This window comes from Cibotium barometz, chromosome 23 (assembly GCF_041138505.1).
Source record: "Cibotium barometz isolate CiBa-2024 chromosome 23, ASM4113850v1, whole genome shotgun sequence".
NCBI classification, from domain to species: Eukaryota; Viridiplantae; Streptophyta; class Polypodiopsida; order Cyatheales; family Cibotiaceae; genus Cibotium; species Cibotium barometz.
The window spans coordinates 41,034,233-41,040,397 of NC_141068.1; the positions used below are offsets into that span (position 1 = coordinate 41,034,233).

Consider the following 6,165-nt stretch of genomic DNA (forward strand, 5'->3'; position numbering starts at 1 on the left):
TATGTGCTGATGAAGTGTTATGCTACAAGAACTTTTCTTCCAACAAGTGTACATGTGTATAAAATATTTTCAATAATTACATACTTCTTTATGATAATGAAACTATGTAGGACTCTTTATAGTTTCAAAAAGGTTAAGAAATGACATATTTGTTATTGCATAATAAATGTGGAATCCTTGTAAGAATTAAATATATCATAGTTTTTTCTATTAAAATACTTTAATCAAGTAGACTAAGTTGGTAATAACAAACTCGTTGTTGAGCTAGCTACATGTCAAGGAGCCATTTAAGTGGTGATGTTAAGATACGACAAAAGGGACAAAAGAGCAAAAAGGCCTACTTTGATAGTTATTTATTGAAAGATTTTTTCTTGAGCTTTGCCATATTGTAACTACTTTGATAATGTTATATATTGTGAATAAAACCCATCCAAATCATAGACAATGAGTGTGACATGGAATGTCTTTTGATCTCGACGTTATCACTTAGATTCTCCTAAATCAAGTATAAAGTGTTATCTTTATTTGGTTCATCTTTATAGTTTATAAGCTATATAATTTCCTAATTGATTGATTCTAGCTTTAAGTATTGGTGTAAAAGTTCATGAAGTGAAATGTAAAAGTATGCTTTGATTGATACTACAACATTGAAAGTAATTTTCATTAGGAGAAATGTGGACTCAACTTTGGGCCCTGTAAGAAGTGCTAACTTAGCTTAGAGAGAGAAAATAAAAAAGGTTTAAAACATATCTAAATTTGTAATTCGGTTCATTTTTTTACTATTATAATAGTAAGTTTAAATATATTAAAATATACATATTCTTTCAATGAGGTTTCATCATGAGGCGACATTCTTTGTTGAATGCATGTAAAACTTGTTAGAACTTAGATTTCACAGATTTGAGGTAGTTATACATTTAATAGATTTGAGGAAAGCATTAATCATCATCTCGACCGTGGGGGTTTTTTAATTAAAACTAAAAAAAAGTCCTTACTAATCAAGTTAATTCTTGTTTCAATTCTTTAATATGTTTTATGATGACAGAAAATACTAGCTTTGCAAATGAGAACATTAATCCAAATTTAGGGATTCCAATTAATCCATCTTCAACAACACATGGAGACACTCAAATTCCTACTAACAATAGTAGAAATGGTGTATGTAAAAGAATATATGATACTTACCATCTTCATGTGGACATACAATTTGAGTACCAGTCTTTGAAGAAACGAAATAAGAGAATTTTTTTATGTTATGAGTAAAAAGAGCAAAGGAGGAATAATGGAGAGGGTCATTTGGACTTGTGGACACCGATGGGTCAATGTATCCTAAGGATCCATTTACAAATGCATCACCTCCATTTTACAACATTAAAAACCTACTACATTTCACTAGTGATTGTAGACAAGGTTTGCTAGGTTATGCCAAACACTTGGAAACAAAAACGATGGTTGCAGAACATCAGAGGGATTTTCTACAGATAGAGAACACTGAAATAAAAAAACTAAATGGGTTGTATGCAGAGAAGCTTATGGTGGTAAACAAAGAAACAATTCAAGACTTGGAGAAAAAGATTGATGCTTTAAGGAGAAAGGACACAACATTAGGGCCATGTAAAGGAAGAAGGCAACTTTGCAACATAGAGAAAATGAAAGTTGGAAGTGGAGGGATGAAGAAGCAAGTACAGGTTGTAAGGTAATGTTAACTCTTGTTTCATATATATTTCTCTTTTTAGATTAGGTTCTTTGTTTGAAACTAGACATAAGTAATCAGATTTGATGTTATTCTATGTTTAGATCTTTACTTCATCCAGAGTCCAACGTACATTTTGAAGCTGGAGTGCATTACAGTCATTTGGTACCAAAAGGAATAGTGGAAGAGATGTTATATCAAAAGAAGTTTCAAAAAATCAATAAGAAGTATGTGTTTTCTTTTATGAACAAGAACTAGCTCGACGCAACTCAGGTGCAAGCAATGCTGGATGAGATTGGCATCTCTCAGAAATCATATAGTATACTGTTTAAGGTACTAGTAGAGAAATGTCAAAGTAAGAAGCATAAAGGTTCGTTACTTCCAAAACCAATGCAAGTAAATTCCACACACCAACATGTGAACTCAGAGGTGTTTGAGAAGCTTGGTTCACCAGTACATATTGAAGCAACATTCGTTGCTAAAGACAGAGAGGTACTCTTTAACCAGCACAATAATATTTTCTTTGATCTTAAAGCTTTGCAAAGGTACAGAGTTCAGTTCTTTGAGATTAGTCAAGAAGAATGTGAAGGAATTTTAAAATTTGTTTTGAAACTGGATGAGTGAGATTTTAAAGAACAGAAAAATGGAGAGGGTTACTATCACTCTAATGAACAAGGCCTTAGACACATCAATTACAAAAGATGATGCAAGATATTTCAGTGTTCAATAGGAGAATAACATATTGCCACTTGGATATTTTGAGGTATCTTCTTTATCATTGAATATGACTGTGTATTAGGTTGAAATAATTTAAATATGACTGTGTATTACGTTGAAATAATTTTGAGGTATCTTCTTTATCATTGAATATGACTGTGTATTACGTTGAAATAATTTAAACACAAAACTTGTATAAACATGAGCTTCTTTCTAATGACATGGGTGGATAAAGAAGACTTTGAAATTCTGCATTGGGTGTTTCATCAAACTACAATTCCATCACTGATTAAAGAGCAAAGAAATGGAAGGGCCCTTTATGTGCCTGGGTTCGGTGACTATAAAGTGGAATGGCACATGGCAGGTGGTTTGAAGACTCTAAAATGCATAGGTGCAAATGAAAAGGGTCCACGTCTATATTGCAGGTCAAGTGCCAAGACTTTAGATTGTGTACTATGGAACAAAGCTCTTAACAGGCATTTAAAAGATAAAGATTTCGAAGCAGTGCTTGATATTCCTCTATCCAAAGTGCACATATGCACATTGCATGCACTATGTAGAATTGTAGAGAAGTTAGTGTATTTGTACATATGCTTTGCATGAACGTTAAAGCCTAAAAAAGAATCTTTAAAAGAAATTAAAGCAATAGAAAAAGTGCTATCAGACATTGGCTTGCATGGGGGGCATGTTAAAATTGAGGAGGACGAAAAGCGGTCACAAGGGGGCAGCAAAGTACCCAAAAAAGCATCAATAGGTGGTGTGAAAGCTAAAAGATTTTTGTCCTACTGCCTCAAAGACTGTCGAGATAAAACAAGAAAAAGATGTTTAATCGATGGAAAGATCTGCATAATGCATTCAAGGATATTGAAAATGAAGGTTCAATCCAAAATCGAAAGGCAGATGTGTGGATTTCACTTGACAAGATCTTTGTATTCATGGAGAAAAAGAGTTGGAGCAATAGTGAGATAAAATTATTTGAAAACATATTAGAGACTTGGAGGAAGGCATCATTGTAGGATGGAGTGATCAATATGTAACTCATTACATGGTAAGAACTTTAAAAACTGCTGCAATCTCAATACTGTGAGACTAACTAATACATACATCTGATTTTTTTCTGTTTTGTCATTGATTGTAGTATATACTATATAATCATACACTATATTTTGCAAAGACATACGGTTCATTGTCAATATGGTCAACTCAAGGCATGGAGAAGTCACATTACATGGCAAGAACAAGTTACTTTAAGCACACTAGACATGGTGGAGGCAAGAATCAAGCCAATACTCTTTTAGAGTTACATCAATGGACTTACAGGAAATTGATTCACAAAGAAAAACAAAGATACACATTCAAGTCCTCATCATTGACATGTGCAATACAATTGCTTAATAAAGAAAAGCGACAATGTGCTTGGAATCAATCAAGTGCGAGAGAGCGCTATCAGTTGTGGCATCGCTCAAGAGTTAGGGTTGGGAGAAGGTGGTCTAGATGAGGTGGGCTTGATCTTCTTCAGTGATCTTCCTTCTTCGTCTTCCTTTTCCTCTTCTTCCTCTTCATCTGTCGGGGGAACTATTTTTGGCATTTGCACCGTTGGAGGCAACAGCTCTGACAGGCTTTTTCTTGTCCCCTTATTAGATATCTTTTTCCATATGGATGCAATGTGTATGGGTCTGTAATTCCCGCTACAATAGCATGCGCTGTATATGACAGGTAGTAGGGGAACCTTAGTGCTTAGTAACCATATCCCTGACCAAACACTTGTAGTGCAAACTATTTCTCGACAAGCACCACCTTCTCAACATTTAAAGGCAATTCGTGTCCACCACAAAACCTGGATAGTACTTTGAATGCGAGTAAAAGGGAATTCGTGTCCACCACAAAACATGGATAGTACTTTGAATGCGAATAAAAGGAAATTTTGCATTGTCTTTTGAGAATTCCTTATGAAATATAATGATCTGTGTATTAAAATTATAATCATCATGCTCATGTCACTGCTTGCTGTTGTCAATTTTAAGCAAGTGTCGTAAATTGCACGTACCTTTTGATGATTCAAATGTCTTATATATTGAGTGAGAGCAACATCCTTTCGATGACTTTGTTGCCTTTGAAGTGGAAGCTCTGGATAATCTTGAGCCTCCTGCTCTCTTTAGGAAATCATCATCATATACAAAAACCTGGTACCAATGTTATATGTTTAATTGACACAATTGACAAAGTCCACGTAAATCAAATACTTATAGTTTGAAAAATCTTTGGCTTTATTACCTGTTGATTTTCATCACCCTCAAGCATGGATCTTGTCCACAAAGGGATCGTGGACTTACTGTCTTCATGCACAATAGGTGCCAAAAATTTGTCCATATCTGCCAAACCAAGACGGTCATGGCAATTGCTGCAGCCTCCTCCTCAGAAGGCAATTGAGTTTTATATGTCCTAGCCTCATCGAACATCTTCTTTAATATCTCCTTGCTAGGCAAGTACTCAGAGTCCTGGACTGCAGAATCAACTAGTAGATAATTGTCAACTCCTTCCTCTATCCAGCCCATGTCTGCTTCACTAAAATTTGCTAAGGAATCCAAGCAATAGTCTTCACGAATATTGAAATGTTGCATAATGTCTGTTAATAATACATAATCAACTTGGGCTGCTGGGGAGCGGAAAAAAGAACACCGAAGCAGGCCTCTATAGCTTCCCACTCCCCCAACCTTGAAATCACTAGCACAAAACAGGGGCACCATAGTCAAAGTAAACACCCAGTAAACACATACACTTCCACTGTGTGCATGACGAGGTAATCGAAGGCTGGCACAAAGTGCGCTATAAGAGTGTAAACCTGTGGACTACACCACCAAACATGTCAATCACGCCTTCTCCTACAAATCAACACACACAGGATACCAACACACAACCATAGCTAGATACATTATCAGTATCATTCATCCTTGAATTCCCAGTCAACACTTCATACAAGCTTCTTCTGACACAGAAGCTTTTCCTCATACAACCATCTCACATACACGACACCTTCACATCAACACACAAGATGCCCCATTCATCTTGGCTAATCCCTCTCTCACCTTTTCTTAGAACATCATCACCTCAGCCTTCGAGCTGCCCTCAGTCGCCAGGAGGTAGTAACCCAACAACACACACACAACTCTCTGGTGCATCTCTGTGGTCAACACCATCAAGCATCACTTGCTTGTCACCATCCTATATTCAACCCTACCATGAGAAGAAGCCCATGCCTCAGCTCGCATCATCTACACTCTATCCATGGCGTGTTGCCCCTCTATAGTATCACCTTTTGGCTGCACATCACCACCTGGCGGCAGAGACAAACAAAACAAACCATCGCTGCTTGCTACCAGCATCAGCAAAACTAGCAAATAACAACACACCTTTTAGCTGCGAATATCTGCTGCATCTCTGTCACCAGCTGCGCCAAACACATCAACACCTCCAAAACTCTCGATATCAGAGGCGGCCAACTCCAACGATAAACTCCCTCTCTTCATCGCCACCAGCCGCCTTTCTCTTCTTCTCTCTTCAGCTGCAGTTGATGTCCTATCGACGTTCTCCCTTGGCGACTCCCTCTCTCTCATTCACTAAATGCAGTCGCCGTCACCACCTCGCTTCTCTATGCAGTCGACAGCATACCCCTTCACGACTTCTCTTCCCTCTGCTTTGCTCTTCGACACCACGTCTTCTCTACTGCAGCTACTGTAGCAAACATGGGATCACAC

The 6,165-nt window shown here is 37.0% G+C and overlaps 1 pseudogene; it reads left to right on the top strand.

Moving 5' to 3' along the window:
- The first annotated feature begins 2,360 nt into the window (after window positions 1–2,360).
- LOC147625945 (uncharacterized) lies at window positions 2,361–3,426 on the top strand (annotated as a pseudogene).
- Window positions 3,427–6,165: the final 2,739 nt, after the last annotated feature.